Here is a 15,759-nt window from a genome sequence, read left to right as displayed (position 1 = left end):
TGTATCAACGTTATGGAAATTTGTTTAGCCACCCATGCCCGCCCCCCCACAACCCCCTTTTTTCTTCCTCTAAACTCCACACATTGTATCAACGTTATGGAAATTTGTTCATCCACCCATGGCCCCCTCTCCCCCACCCTTTCGAGCATTGCCAAAGAATTTTTTTTCAGTTTGATGGATGGTTGGGATTTGATTCAATCTTGTGGTTGTGGTTTGTATCTATTAACATTGTGAAAAAACATATTTCAATGAATTTCTTTTTTTAAGTTCTATGTTTTGTACTATGCTATTTACTAACATTATTTACTATGTTTTGATTATAATGTGTATCTAATTCATTGTGATATGTCAGTATTTCTTTTTGCAATGTGATTTATCATTGATTTATCAAATTTGCAAATCCTATAATTAGTCAAACAATATTAGAAAACATATTTCCTTCTCACATAGTTTATGTTAGCATGTAATTGGTAGCATGTAACTTTTTCTAAAGGATGGAACAAGATCCATCTATTTGCAATTATACAATTTAATTATATTAGAGAACGAAAGAAAACGATTTCACGTATAACATGTGCATTACTCTAATGATCCAATTTGGCATAATTTACAAAATTTATGTTCCATGAACATGATCAGAGTATAGGTGATGCAATGTTATTAGACTATTATACTATATGTTTTCAAAACATATTTATTTTATTGTGCCAAGAAAAATACAATATATATCTTTTAGCATATATTAAACTTCAAAATTGGTTGAGAAAGTAGCAAAATTTGGTAATGGTTTTTTTATTAATCAACCATAGTTCCTAGACATAGACGCTTCTATTGATTGTGCTACAAGAATGGAGGTCTGATTGCTCCATTCATGTTTTGCAAGAGCTCTTTTAATATTTTTTTATGGTGTGTTGTTCATCTTCCAACCACCCAAACATTTGTTGAAGTTCCAATATGTTTTTCATTAACATCAAAATATCTTGGCTAAGAATTAAGATATCTTGGATGAGCATTAATATATCTTGGTTGACTTCATATAAATCTTCATGTATGCTTCTACCATTTCTTCTTTTAGCTATTTGTCTCATTGTTAGTATTGCAATAGTAACAACTAAAATTTGGTATTCTAAGTCACAAAGAATTCCTCTCCCCTCAACCTGCTCCCCTCTCCTCCTCCTCTGTTCAGCTTACCAGTTATCTGGAACTGTGACGATAGAGACTAGCGCAAAGAAAAATTAATAATGAAAAAAAAATCGAAACATCTTTCAGATCCATGGAAGGGTTTCCATTTAAAGTAATTTTTCCTTAAAACAAAATCGATTTTAGAAGTCACTTAACTAGAAAAATATTTTCGACAACGATGATACCAAGACTTAGAAAATTCAAAAAACAATAGAAAAATGATAAATAAAATCCTGATAATGGTTATCAGTTTCAAAATAAATGAAGCAAGTCGCTTTCCTAGAGCTTTTCGAAACAAGTTCAATGTTAATGATATTACAACAATATGAATGTTGGCAAATCGTTTTCCTAGACGTTTTAGAAACTAGTTTAGATCCAAAAGGCCTACATATAATGTGTCAGAGGCCATAAGTCATCTGAATTATAAATTGGCATCAAAGTTCTGATAGGACATTTAACTACTGATTTTAATGGTTTTCATTAACTACTCATCGTCATCAATCTGAATAGCATTGATTTTCTTGATCTACAATCTGAAAAGACTATTCTGAAATCAGTTACTCTAAACCATATGCATTTTTCTTAAATTCTCACTTGATATAGTCTAATTCATAGGATTTTGTTTCATGTTTGTTGCGTTCAACACACTTTAGTAATTCATATCAACATGTTATTTTATTAATACCTTAAATTATCATTCTATTATTATTTTTGTAATGATACAATGACACTTAAACATTGTTTTTATTGCATTTGGTCACTACTTCTTTATGGTAGTATTATTTTTCGTATTACCTCAAACTCGATGTTCAATCTAGCTTAACTATAAGATTAACTAAATATACCCTGCCAATAAATACAAGTATTTTTGACATTTATTCAATGAATCAATGAGTATTTAGGACATTTACTCTGTTAGCTTGTTTTTCTACAAGCCAATGTTTTACTAAAAAAATAGAGTGAGCGAACCTTGGTATTGACATTTGTCGAATACTATGTGCATTAGTGATTTCATATTTTTGAATTGAACACCTATTATCCAATATTAAATTTGGAGTAAGCAACATAAATTGTGTTTTGCAATGTTCTGTATTTTTGCATACATTCTTCTCTGCACAATTCTTCCACACATTTACGTTTTGTATAATACTACACATAAATCAATTAAGTAACATTTTTGGCTTGTTAAAGTTTGTGGCATGAAAAGTTTGGTTTACGTGAATATTGGATGTGGAATAAGTGTTGACGATTAGCTATATTTGTGACCAAATTTCATATCTTGACTCAATATGGTTTCTACCAGTTCACGTTAAGCTAAAAACTAGCATTTCAAAAATATTAGCTTTACAATAGAAGTTATAATTTATGGAAGTGATGGGACATATTTAGTGGTCATAATGAATTCATCCCCTTCCGATATGGTAATTTCTCATAATTGTTTTCCAAAGAAATTCCTCGCAAATTACAAATCATTTCTAAACATTTTGCTACTTTTAGACATGGTGAGCTATAAGTATTCCATTCTGAAACTTGATGGACACACCTCCAAAAATTCCAATTTTAATAACCTTATTGACAATGGAATTATAATGATAAATTTGGAACATTAATTTCAATGAAATCGAACACTGATATGTTGGGCATATAACATGGTAGAATAATTATAGATATTATACTTCAAGTTCAATTGTGACATTCAAGCACATGTTTAGAGAGGATATCCATCCATTCATTAGCATTGGATGTGTGTGCATATTAAACCCTTCTACGAACGTTGACAGAATTACCTAGAACAAAATAATTACAACTACTACTAGTGCAGAGGTGATAAATTGTATTTGTTATGGGAGTGCTAACTTAGGAACTGTTGGAAATAATATTTTGGGGGGGGGGGGGTGAATCAGTATTATCATATCAATAATTTAATTTTCAAAATTGATTTGTATACGCTACTTCAGCTTAGTGAACTAGCGTGTATACACAACTATACTTAATGAAACCACCGTATATACAGAGATCTTTTCATTTACCCAAATTATCATCTAGTGAACTTTAATCAGTATATCAACAATTCATTAGAGAGTGCAGTAAAATAAGAATAAATCATCACACATAAGCAACACACATAAAAACCAAGATATAAGGTGGAAATCCAATGTGGGTGAAAACCACCCACTACAATCGTCTCTATCTTCCTTTAATAATAAGAAAATTATGTTTACAATTTTTTTGAACTAGTGCAGCCTTATACCAGTACGCAGGCTTCTACCTGTAGAAGGCTACAACCTTCTCTCGTTCTCTAGCTTCTACTGGAAGGGAGCTACAACCCCTAGCTCTTGTACTAGCTGATATGTTTACTAGTACGTAGGTGCCGACCTACAGAAGGCTACAACCTTCTCCTTTCTTCTAGGGACCATGTTTCATAAATTTTCAGACTGGATCCATCAACAACATCATTCAATCATCAAATATATCTGCATCAACCAACGTTCTATTGAACCAACCATAACCAAATTAATCAATCACTTTGAGAACCCATCAATCTGATCTTTCAAAATGTTGTCACCAGAATACAGTAACCAGAACCCAAGCCAAAACCCAGAACACTGCAACAACAAATAGCAGCAACTAAAACATAGATTATAAGGTATACGCTACTTTCTTGTGCCGAACCTGCATGTATACGCGCTTTCCTCAAATCCAACCAGCATATACATCTGCAAATTTTATTTCATAATTCTGCAGCTATACCAGACTTTAGTTATACCCATATCATATCATTTACAGAATAATATATGCGTCAGTATTCAGATCTAGAATATTTAGAAACACATAATGATAGTTCACTTTACACCTTAAGATCCCGATCCATCATTAGATCTTATCCTCCATCAACCGCTAAGGTTCCTCCTTTGTTCAAATCTAGCAATTCACCATAACCAAATAACCTACATACTAGATCTCACTCTTCATCAGATATTCAATGCTTGAGTGCCTTGGCCTAATGATCTTCTTCTCCTTTTATAGTTTTAGGGCTTTCTCAATACCATGGACCAAAACTACTTAGGACCAATACCTTGGATCAAATACCTAGGGTCAATACCTCGGACCTGATACCTTGGACCAATACCATGGATCAAAATACCATGGACCAAATACTTCGAACCAAAAACTTAGTTTTCCAAGGTATACTTGCTTTTCCTTTTGTGAAAGTTCGTGTGTACATATATGCGACTTATATATAGTGAACCCGTGTGTATAAGTGGCTTGGCCAATGGTGAACCTACGTATACCTCTCTTTCTTCATTCTGTGAAGTCTGATCTGTAACTCCGATCTATCATCTGAGAGAGTTACCATCAAGGACAACACCTGTGTCATAATGCCAATAATCTCCCCCTCTGGACTTGATGGCAACAACCACACAAAGTCACTCTCCCCCTTTGACATCAAGGGCAAAGGGTCATGCTCCCACTGAGTGCATGTTGAATTCTCTGATATGCTGAAGTGTACTGATTGAGCTCCCATGATCGATTCCATGCTCCTCCTGAGCATAAGCAAGATCTGCAAAAGATGTTCTAAAAGAAGAACATGACTCTATACATGCATCACAAATGACCTTACTATCACCAATGACTCATACATACATCCATATCCCAACCAAGTGGGGATATACCAAATTTGACTCATCCACCCAACCAAGTGGGGATATATCAATCAAAAACATGAAACATTACATCATCCATCCCATGCATAGTGGGGTTACAAATTAGGTCTTTTTCATGACCATTACATTAAAAGATATACATGACATATATAACAGAGACCAAATATCTTAGACAAGACCATGATAGTCATCAGCAACTATCATCAACAACGTCTATCAATCAGCATCTAGACTAGCAACCATGTTCTCCCCCTAAACCTGTTCCACCTGAAACAAAATCTGCACCAAGATCTTCTAAGATAATGCCAACAATGCATTATTAGAAGCATATGCTCCCCCTAAACCTGTGTCAGATGTTCACTATCAGATCTGATCATTTCATATATCAGAAGAGTTATCAAATCATCATCATCAATAAGATATATATCAAGTTATCAACAACTTATGAGAGCTAACATATTTCCACATGTCATCAACAGACTATAACCATCATCATGCAGAGCAGATAATTCACTAAACCATATCAGAACCCTTTCTCCTAAGTCTGGCCCATTGCTTTTCCTCAAACCAACATATTCGCGACTGTATCCACAGAAACCAACATATATACGCAACTACGCTTCATGAAACTCGCGTATAACCACCTTTCTCTGAAGAAGATAGGATTTAACAGCAGGATGATGCAGCAACTACTCCCAGCTTTTGTCTGAGATATTCAAATGTCTCTCTGGGTAGTGGTTTAGCGAATATATAAACAACCTGTTCTTTGGAGGTGACATACTCCAATTTGACCTTCTATTCAAGCACTTGTTCACGTAGAAAATGATATTTGATGGGTATGTGCTTGGCCTTGGAGTGCATGACTGGATTCTTTGAAATACTGATGAAACTTGTATTATCACATAGAATAGAGATGGATGGAGTACATGTGATCTGAATATCTTGCAAGGCTTGCATCATCCAAAGTAGTTGTGTGCAGCAAGATGCAGCAGCCACGTATTCTGCTTCAGTTGTAGATAATGCAATTGAACTTTATTTCTTGTTGAACCAAGACACTAACCTAGAACCCATATAGAATGTACCACCACTAGTGATCTTTCTGTCATCAACACTTCCTACCCAATCTGCATCTGTATATGCATGAAGTGTAAGATCTGTATCTCTAGGATACCATAAACCAAAGTTCTGTGTTCCTTGAAGATATTTGAAAATCCTTTTGACTGCCTGAAGGTGTGTTTCCTTAGGATTTGCTTGGAATCTTCCAACTATTCCCACTGCATGCATGATGTCTGGTCGGGTACCTGTTAGATAAAGCAGACTGCCAATCATGGATCTGTAAGTTGGTTGATGTACTACTACTGATTCATCATTTGAGCTAAGATTGCATCCTATTACCATTGGGGTACATACTGGTTTAGAATCTTCCATGCCGTACTTTTTCAGGATCTGTTTGAGATATTTGGTTTGTGAGAGAAAAATACCATCTTTATTTTGTTGAACTTGTAGACCAAGAAAGTAGGTAAGCTCACCAAGCAAGGACATTTCAAATTCTTGCTACATTACTGAGGCAAAATTCTGACTCATGGATTCTTCATTGCTACCAAAAATGATATCATCAACATACACAACAATTATTAGCAATTTATCAGTGTCCATCTTTGCATATAGATTTCTATCTACTGACCCCTTTGAAAGACCCTGTTGGTGGAGATATTCGTCAAGATGGTAATACCATGCCCTTGGAGCCTATTTTAGACCATAGAGAGCTTTTCTGAGTTTTCATACAAGTTTTGCATCATTTCCAAGTATGAATCCTTCTGGTTGTTCAATATAGAATTTTTCTTCTAAGTCTCCATTAAGAAAGGCATATTTTACATCCATTTGGTATACTTTGAATTTATGAAAACTAGAAAGGGCAAGAAACATTCTTATGGCTTCAAGTCTAGCAATAGGTGCAAAAGTTTCTTCAAAATCTATACCTTCTTGTTGAGAATATCCTTTACAAACAAGTCTAGCCTTGCTTCTAATAACTTCTCCATTTTCATTCAGCGTGTTTTTGAATATCCATTTAGTTCCTATGATATTCTTATCATGAGGTCTAGGAACTAATTCCCAAGTATTATTCTTTTCAATTTGCTCAAGTTCTTCATTCATGGAGGTTATTTGTTTCTAATAACTTCTCCATTTTTGCTCATCTTGTTTTTGAATACCCATTTAGTTCCTATGATATTCTTATCATGAGGTCTAGGAAATAATTCCCAAGTATTATTATTTTCAATTTTCTCAAGTTCTTCAATCATGGCCTTGACCCAACATTCATCTGTGCATTTACATTTTGAGGTTCGGTGGAAGATAGTAATGCTAGATAGCTTGAGGCTTCGGCAATGTTTCTTCTTGTCTGCACACCTGCCTCTTTTTCCCCTAAAATTTGAGTTTCCGGATGATTTTTCTGAACATACCTGGACGAAGTCTTTTCTTCTATTGTTATCTCTTCTTCTAGTGATTCATTGGTTTCTTCTTCAGAATCAGTGTGATTTGATGTGGGAAAATGTTTCTCATATTCTTCATTGTCATAGCCTTTGATTTTTACCTGTTTTGGATTTTTGCATGCTTCATCAACCACAACATCAATACTTTCAATAATTTTCCCAAGTCTTTTATTATAACATTTATATCATTTACTTCGGGACGAGTAGCCAAGAAGAATACCTTCATCTGCTCTAGGTTCAAACTTACCAAGTTTTTCATCAGTCCTTTTGATGTAACGTTTGCTTCCAAAAACTTTGAAGTATTTTATAGTGGGAGTCTTACCATACCAAAGTTCATGTGGAGTTTGAGTGTTGTTTACCTGAACATTTTCTTGGTTGAGAATAGTGATGTTGGTGAATGTAGCTTCACCCCAGAAGGTTGCAGGACTTCCAGATTCATCTAGCATAGTACAAGCCATTTTTTGAACAGTTTTGTTCATCCTTTCTACCACTCCATTTTGCTAAGGAGTCCTTGCAGTGGAGAACTACCTTTTTATTCCATGTTGTTCACAAAAGTCAAAGAATTCATTCGAGGTAAATTCCCCTCCTCAATCAGATCTGAGGCATTTGATTTTGCGATCTGATTCATTTTCAACCAAATCTTTGAAGGCTTTGAACTTTTCAAATGCTTCATCTTTATGCTTTAGAAGACTTATCCAACACATTCTAGAAAAATCATCAATGAATAATATAAAGTATTCTTCTCCACGAGGTGACTTTTTCCTTGATGATCCACATAAATCAGTATGAACAAGTTCAAGAGGCTTACTAGTTGACCCTTCCTTTTCGATGAAGTGAGATCTAGTTTGCTTACCGAATTGACATGATTTGCATATAGTATTTTTAGGAATGTTGATATCTGGAAGATCACGAACAACTTGGAATCTGCATGCTTTTGTTATTTTAGAGAAGCTTAGATGCCCCAATCTTCTGTGCCATAGCCAGTTTTCATCATTTTTGCTTAGATAGCACTATTGTTGTCCTCCCTTGAGTATGTATAGGTTGTTTGGAGTTCTTGTACCTTTGATCATAGTTTCTCTTGTATCAAGCTCATGAACAACACATCCATTTGATTGAAATACTACTTCATTTCTTTGATCACACATTTGACTCACAATCAATAGGTTATGCTTTAAGCCATCAATATACATAACATTCCCATATTTAACTTTTTCTTTCAAGAAAACAGAACTTTACCTTTTATGACAGTAGGAGTGTCGTTTCCAAATGAGACACTCTTTTCCTTCTCTAAGGCATTATATGACTGTAGTTTTTCTTTTTCACTTGTCATGTGTTTTGAGAATCCACTGTCGATGTACCACTGGTTTTCTTGTCCTTCTGCATACAAGGCTATACCACATCTTTCTGTTCGTCGTTCTTTCTTTCTCCATATTTTGGGATTTAATGGAGTTTGCTCCTTTTGAGATATTTTCCAAAATTTACTCCTGCATTCAGATTTCGTCATGGCCAAAGTTGTTACAGATTGAGAATTCTATTTCATTTTCAAGAAGAGAAAAGTTATTATAGGAACTTTTCGTGATCCCTGTCACATTCCTTTGGTTTCATGCTTCTCTAGTCATGATGGTTTTGTAAGCAACACAATGAGTAGATTTGTGTCCAAAATCATGACATGAGAAACATTGACCATTAAAGAAGTTCCTGCGATTATCGAATCTACTGACCTGGTGATTGTAGTTTCTACTGATATTTTTCTTTGAAGCAAATTAAGTACGATTTACCTGTGGTTGATTATGGCTTATGTTCATCCTTGAAGTAAATTGAACCTGATTTACCTAGTGATCTGCTTTATGCATTTTGCTGATGATTGTCAAACTATTCATTGCTCTTTGTTGCATCAAGATAGCTTTTAGTGGAGGTTGACGACTTTTGTGATTGAGATGCTTCTTCAGTATATCCAAGACCTGTCTTTATCAGAGGAGAATGCTGCACTTTGATAATTTCATTTAAGGTTTCTGATCCTTTCACAAATCTAAGATTGAGAGCTTTTGTTTTCTCAAGATCCTTTCTTAGACCCACAATTTCACATTCTAGTTTTTCATTGTGTTTTTCTCTTTCAGCATGTTGGTATGTCAAGGTATCTATAATCATATTCTTTTCTTCTAAACAGATTTTGAGTTTAGATATTTCTTCATAAAGGTCCTCTTCATCTAAAGCATCCAAAAAGTCATCATCTTCATAATCCATCAGAAGTCTATAGTCATTATTATTTTCCTCTTCATCACTATTTGATAGAGCATCGCTATCTTCATGAGTATAGTAGCTCTTTTTACTTACACTTTGTTTTCTATTCCATTTTGCAGATTCTTTCCCTTTATCATATTTATCTTTATGAGGACATTTGGCAGCATAATGACTGACTCTACCACATGAAAAACATTTGAAAGGTAGTTTACCTCAGAATCTTTTGGAACCCCATTGAAGCTTTTTGACAAATTTTACTTCCTCTTCTCCTTCTGAAATATGTCCTGATTCATTGAGTTCTTCTTTTCCTTTTGTTGAAGCTTTAAATGCAGCTTCTCTCATATCTAATGAACCTCTATTTCTCATCTCAAAGGAAATTAAGATTTCGTGAAGCTGTGTCATAGTAATAGTCTATAGATCCTACTTTTATTCTATGGCAGATACTTTTGATTCAAATTTAGAATATAAGGATCTTAAAACTTTTTCAACTAAGGTAACTTCCTTTATCTCTTCACCCATATTCTTCATGCAATTAACAACCTCATCTATACACAAGAAGTAACTAGCTATACTTTCATCATTGTGCATCTTGAGAGTTTCATATTGAATTCTGAGAGCTTGCAGTTTAGTACATTTTACCTGAGAGTCTCCTTCGTAGCTTAGAATGATTTTTCCCATATTTCTTTGGTTGATTTGAGCTGCATAACTTTGACGAACTCTGATTGTGACAAACTTCCTAATAATGTATTGACAGCCTTGGCATTGGTTTCATATTGCTTTTTACCTATCGTATCTGTAGGAATTACTGATGGAAATGTATATCCTCCTTCCACGGTTTCTCGAACGTCTGTTCCAAGAGATTGAAGATAGGTTGTGGTTCTTACCTTCCAATAAACGAAGTTGCTCCCATCAAAGATTGGTGGTCTGATGGATCCCCTGCTTTCTTGATTACTCATGATGATGGATCTACCTTCAAGCGATCAAGCTTCTTCTGAAGGACCTGCATTGATCCCAATTGTTGGAAGTAACACTGGGAGGGGGGGGGGGGGGGGGGGGGGTTGAATCAGTATTATCAGATCAATAATTTAATTTTCAAAACTGATTTGTATACACTACTTCAGCTCAGTGAACTAGTGTGTATACGCAACTATACTTAATGAAACCAGCGTATATTAAGAGATCTTTTTATTTACCCAAATTATCATGTAGTGAAATTTAACTAGTATATCAACAATTCATTAGACAATGCAGTAAAAACAGAATAAAGAATCACACATAAGCAACACACATAAACACCAAGATATAAGGTGGAAACCCAATGTGGGTGAAAACCACCTGCTGCAATTGTCTTTGTATTCTTTTAATAATAAGAAAGTTTTGTTTACAATTTTTTTGTACTAGTGCAGCCTTATACCAGTACGCAGGATTCTACCTACAGAAGGCTAAAACCTTCTCTCATTCTCTAGCTTCTACTGGAAGGGAGCCACAACCCCCTAGCTCTTGTACTAGCTGATATGTTTACTAGTACATAGGTGCCGGCCTACAGAAGGCTACAACCTTCTCCTTTCTTCCCGGGACCATGTTTCATAAATTTTCAGACTGGATCTGTCAACAACATCATTCAATCATCAAATATATCTGCATCAACCAACCTTCTATTGAACCAACCACAACCAAATCAATCAATCACTTTGACAACCCATCAATCTGATCTTTCAGAATGCTATCACCAGAATACAGTAACCAGAACCCAGAACACTGCAACAACAAACAACAACAACTAAAACATAGATTATAAGGTATACGCTACTTTCTTGTGCCGAACCTGTGTGTATACGTGCTTTCCTCAAAGCCAACCAACATATACATCTACAAATTTTAATTCATAATTATACAGCTATACCAGACTTGAGTTATACCCAGATCATATCATTTAAAGAATAATTTATGGGTTAATATTCAGATCTAGAATATTTAAAAACACATATTGATAGCTCACTTTACGCCTTAAGATCCTGATCCATCATTACATCTTATCCTCCATCAACTGCTAAGGTTCCTCCTTGGTTCAAATCTAGCAATGCACCGTAACCCAATAACCTGCATACTAAGTCTCACTCTTCATCAGATATTCAATGCTTGAGTGCCTTGGCCTAATGAACTTCTCCTCTTATAGTTTTAGGCCTTTCTCAATACCATGGACCAAAACCACTTAGGACCAATACCTTGGATCAAATACCTAGGGTCAATACCTCGGACCCGATACCTTGGACCAATACCATGGATCAAAATACCATGGACCAAATACTTCGGACCAAAAACTTAGTTTTCCAATGTATACATGCTTTTCCTTTTGTGAAAGTGTGTGTGTACGTATACATGACTTGTATACAGTGAACACGCGTGTATATGCATCTTGGCCAATGGTGAACCTGCATATACCTCTCTTTCTTCATTCTGTGAATTCTGATCTGTAACTTTGAGCTGTTAACCTGCTGTATTCTGATCTATCATCTGAGAGAGTTGCCATCAAGGACAACATTTTTGTCATAATGCCAACAGGGACAACCTGATTTTCAAATTTATTCAACTCTCTAATTGGAAAAGGCTAGATTAAGAGGAACTAAAGTCTTTTTGAAATCAATGTGGTTGTCCCATATTGTTGAGCAACTCCCTTCTTGCATATTGATAACAAAAGAAGACGTGACTATGCCTGAGTGAGTGGAATTTATTTTACTTTATTCGGAAAAACAAGGGGCACAATAGTTTTTTCAAAATTAATGTGGCTAGTGCATAGCACTGAGAATCACCCTTCTACAAATTAATAATAATGGAAGATTTGGCTACGCTCTAGTGAGTGGTATAAATTAAAGTAGTAAAAATGGTATTTGGTCACACCGTGCACTGCCCATAACTGAGAGATTTAGCCACATGACATCTTGGTGAAAAATTAAATGACATTACAAATCAAGATCATTGTTGCGATCAATTATTTCATTTTTTTGTTACTCCTATAAAGGGTGTTCACTGTGATTGGTTTGAATCCATCAGTTTATTGTATTACCTCCATTTTTTACTAAAAATACTTATAACTATTTTACAAAAATTATCATTCACAATAATTGGTTTTGTTTTCATTATTGTTTGTGGAGTGCAGATATCTTTCATTGTGTGGAGTTTTCTCTGCACCTCCACATTCCCCACAATGAGAAATATTTTGCACAATATAAAAATGTATATATAAATATACATATTGTCCAATATCTAAGTTTGATTCTTTTATATTTTTAGTGTGTGATGGGTGTGTGCAACAAGTAAAAAAAACCTTCCCCTATTCCCACATAAATACTAGATATTTTGGTGTACGGAGAAAGGGTGTGTGAAGGACGTGTGTTCAGAGGTGCTTGTGTCCCTTTCTCTACACATGCATTCTTCACACACACTTTTTTCTACACTCCCTGCACACATTTTTGGTTGCATTCCCCACATGATTTCTATTGCACTCCCCACATAACTTTTCTCTGCACACTGAAACATAACTTATTATCCTCATAGCTTATCTTGTCTATATTCCTTTCCAGAAGTTCATCTTCCAAAGTATATATCTCAACATCAAGAAGGACCATTTGATCTTGCTAATGGAGAGGTCAAAGAATTGTGTAAGGAAATAAATTGCACCTTGATTCAAGAATGATCAATAAGAGGTAAATTTCATAATCAATATATACTATTATGGGAAATAAAAGTCCCAGTTTTGGCATGCCTACTGACCATATTTTATTGATTAATGTACATGTTTGACCTTTTGAATGTACAAGGATTCTAGGAAAGGAGGAATGTTGTATTAGCCTACAAAAATGATAATTAAACTATTAATCTATCAGCATAAGTCTCCCACACATATAATGCATTGAACGTACCTTGAGTGAAATGCATTGAGCATTAAAATGAAGTTTTTGAGTTTGAAACATTTTATAAGAAATGAATTAATCAACTAATTAGAGGTTTTGGTTTATTAATGTTCATGAGTAAGAAGTGTTGTGTGGAAAAATGAGTATGCAGAGCAAGGAACATAAGATTTCCACTGTAATGCCATGTATCTCTACATACATTTCTGCACATTACATATTAATAAATTAATCAATAGTTTGGGATTATTAAAGTTTCACACGTAAAAAGTTTGTATTACATAAATACTAAGTTCATTTCTGATTTTTCAATTGAATAGTAATATTAAATAAAGTCTCTTTTTTATGTGTAAGAGGAAGAAGTGTTGTATAGGAAAATGGTTATCCAGAGCAAGGATTAGAAAGTTTCTTTGGAAATGTTACATGCCTTTGTTCAGCATAATCTTGGCATTGATGTAAAATTGGAAAGGATGGCATATGCATGGTGTCTCAATTCCAAGGGGAGTCCTACGGTTTTTGCATGATTTCGTAGAGAACCATCATTGTAACAGGATAAGTGAAGAATTTATAAAATCTTATAACTATGGTAGTTTGGATTCCCAGGATTTGAAGGAATTTGCCTTAGGAGATCAGCCTAGATGATTCGGAAATAGCATAGTTAGGGAGTGCTCTAAAAGAGATTTCCAAAAGTATGTTGAAGTCCAAAAAAGGACTCCAGGATCAAAATTTATGGTTGCTCAAAGTTAGCAGGACAAAATTCAAACTTGTGACTTGGCCATGGGTCCCACAGCATTGTCAACATACATGTGTTGTAGGAGGTACAGGTGGAAAAGTGGCATTGGAAATATTTAAGCTTAGGAGGTACAACATAGGCCCCACATTAACCCTGGGATTTCTTCCTCATAGGTTACAAGTCTGGCACAAGCTTGAAGTGAATGGATGACAAGGTGTCAAAGTGAGTTGGCACAAAGGTACAATAGGTGGAGTGGCCAATGAATAGTGCATGTCAGTAGTGAAGGCACCCCATGAGACATGTAATCCCAGGAGATCGACCCTGGAATCATCAAAGGTTGGCTTAAAGTAAAGTTCTATGGTGACAAGGCTCTCTCAGGGCATGGTGGTGTTGGTAGGCAAAAAATTGAATAATGATTGGTGGAAGGAGGTCCCCACAACCACATAATCCTATCAGGAAGACCCCATAGGATAGAAAAGTTCACACAAGGTGTACTAGTGATATGACAAGGTGTTGGGGTGAGATGTACACAACAGTAATTGGATAAAGGTATACACATGGGATCCCACTTGACACATAATCCTGGAGGGCTGAACCTGGAAGGAAAAAAGATAGCAAAAGGATGAGGGTGGCAAGATGACAAGGCTATGGGACGAAGAAGCACTATTCTAGTTGTGAGGTGGAAAGGCACATAACCCTAGAAATTCCTTATAATGGCATAAGTGTACTAAGTGGTCCCATTAGTACACATCACCCCATAAAATAATCCCTGAGAGTTTTGGCTACAAATATTATACGAAATTTTGGGATGAATAGGTGTCGGGACATGGTGGTGCAAACAGTGTAGGTCCCAGCAGTAGGAAGGGGCAAGGACACAAAATCCAAAGTGGTTTATCATTGGTACGAGTTTATAAAAATGACCCACCATCCCACATCACCTCGAAAGGTCTATCTCTAGGAGCCATTCGTTACAGTACATCAGTAAAGGTCCAAGGTGACAGAGCAGTGAGAAATTGTGGCATACATGTAATCCCAGTTGTTTTCATATTAGTGCAATGCAGACCCATAATACATGTCACCCAAGAGGATTATCCCCGGGTGAATCTAAAAGGAGGCGTATTATGAAAAAGGTCAGGGGATAAGGTAAAGGAAATCCTGTGACTTGTTTTTTTGTGTATTGTGTGACCATGGGCATGGAAGGTTAGGGAATATTGTTTAATGCCTCAGGGCTATATCACAAAGGGGCATCCAAAATCTAGTTTTACAATAGTTTCTCATGTTGGCATTGATGTCAAATATGCAATTATGGCATATGCATGGTTTTTCAATTCCAGGGGGATTCCTATGGTTTTTTCAGTCTCTCGTAGAGAACCATCATAGTAACAAGATAAGTGAAGAAGCTATAAAAAATTATAACTATGGTAGTTTGGAGTCCTAGTGTTTTAAGGAATTTTTACCTCAGGAGATTATCCTGGATGCTCCTAGAAATGACATGGTTGGAAAGCTCTCAGAAAGATATTTCCAATGGTATTCTAAAGTCC

This window comes from Pinus tabuliformis, chromosome 8 (genome assembly GCF_031772625.1).
Source record: "Pinus tabuliformis cultivar Carrire ecotype Pingquan chromosome 8, CPIR1, whole genome shotgun sequence".
NCBI lineage: Eukaryota > Viridiplantae > Streptophyta > Pinopsida > Pinales > Pinaceae > Pinus > Pinus tabuliformis.
Note: the sequence above shows the minus strand (reverse complement) of the source record.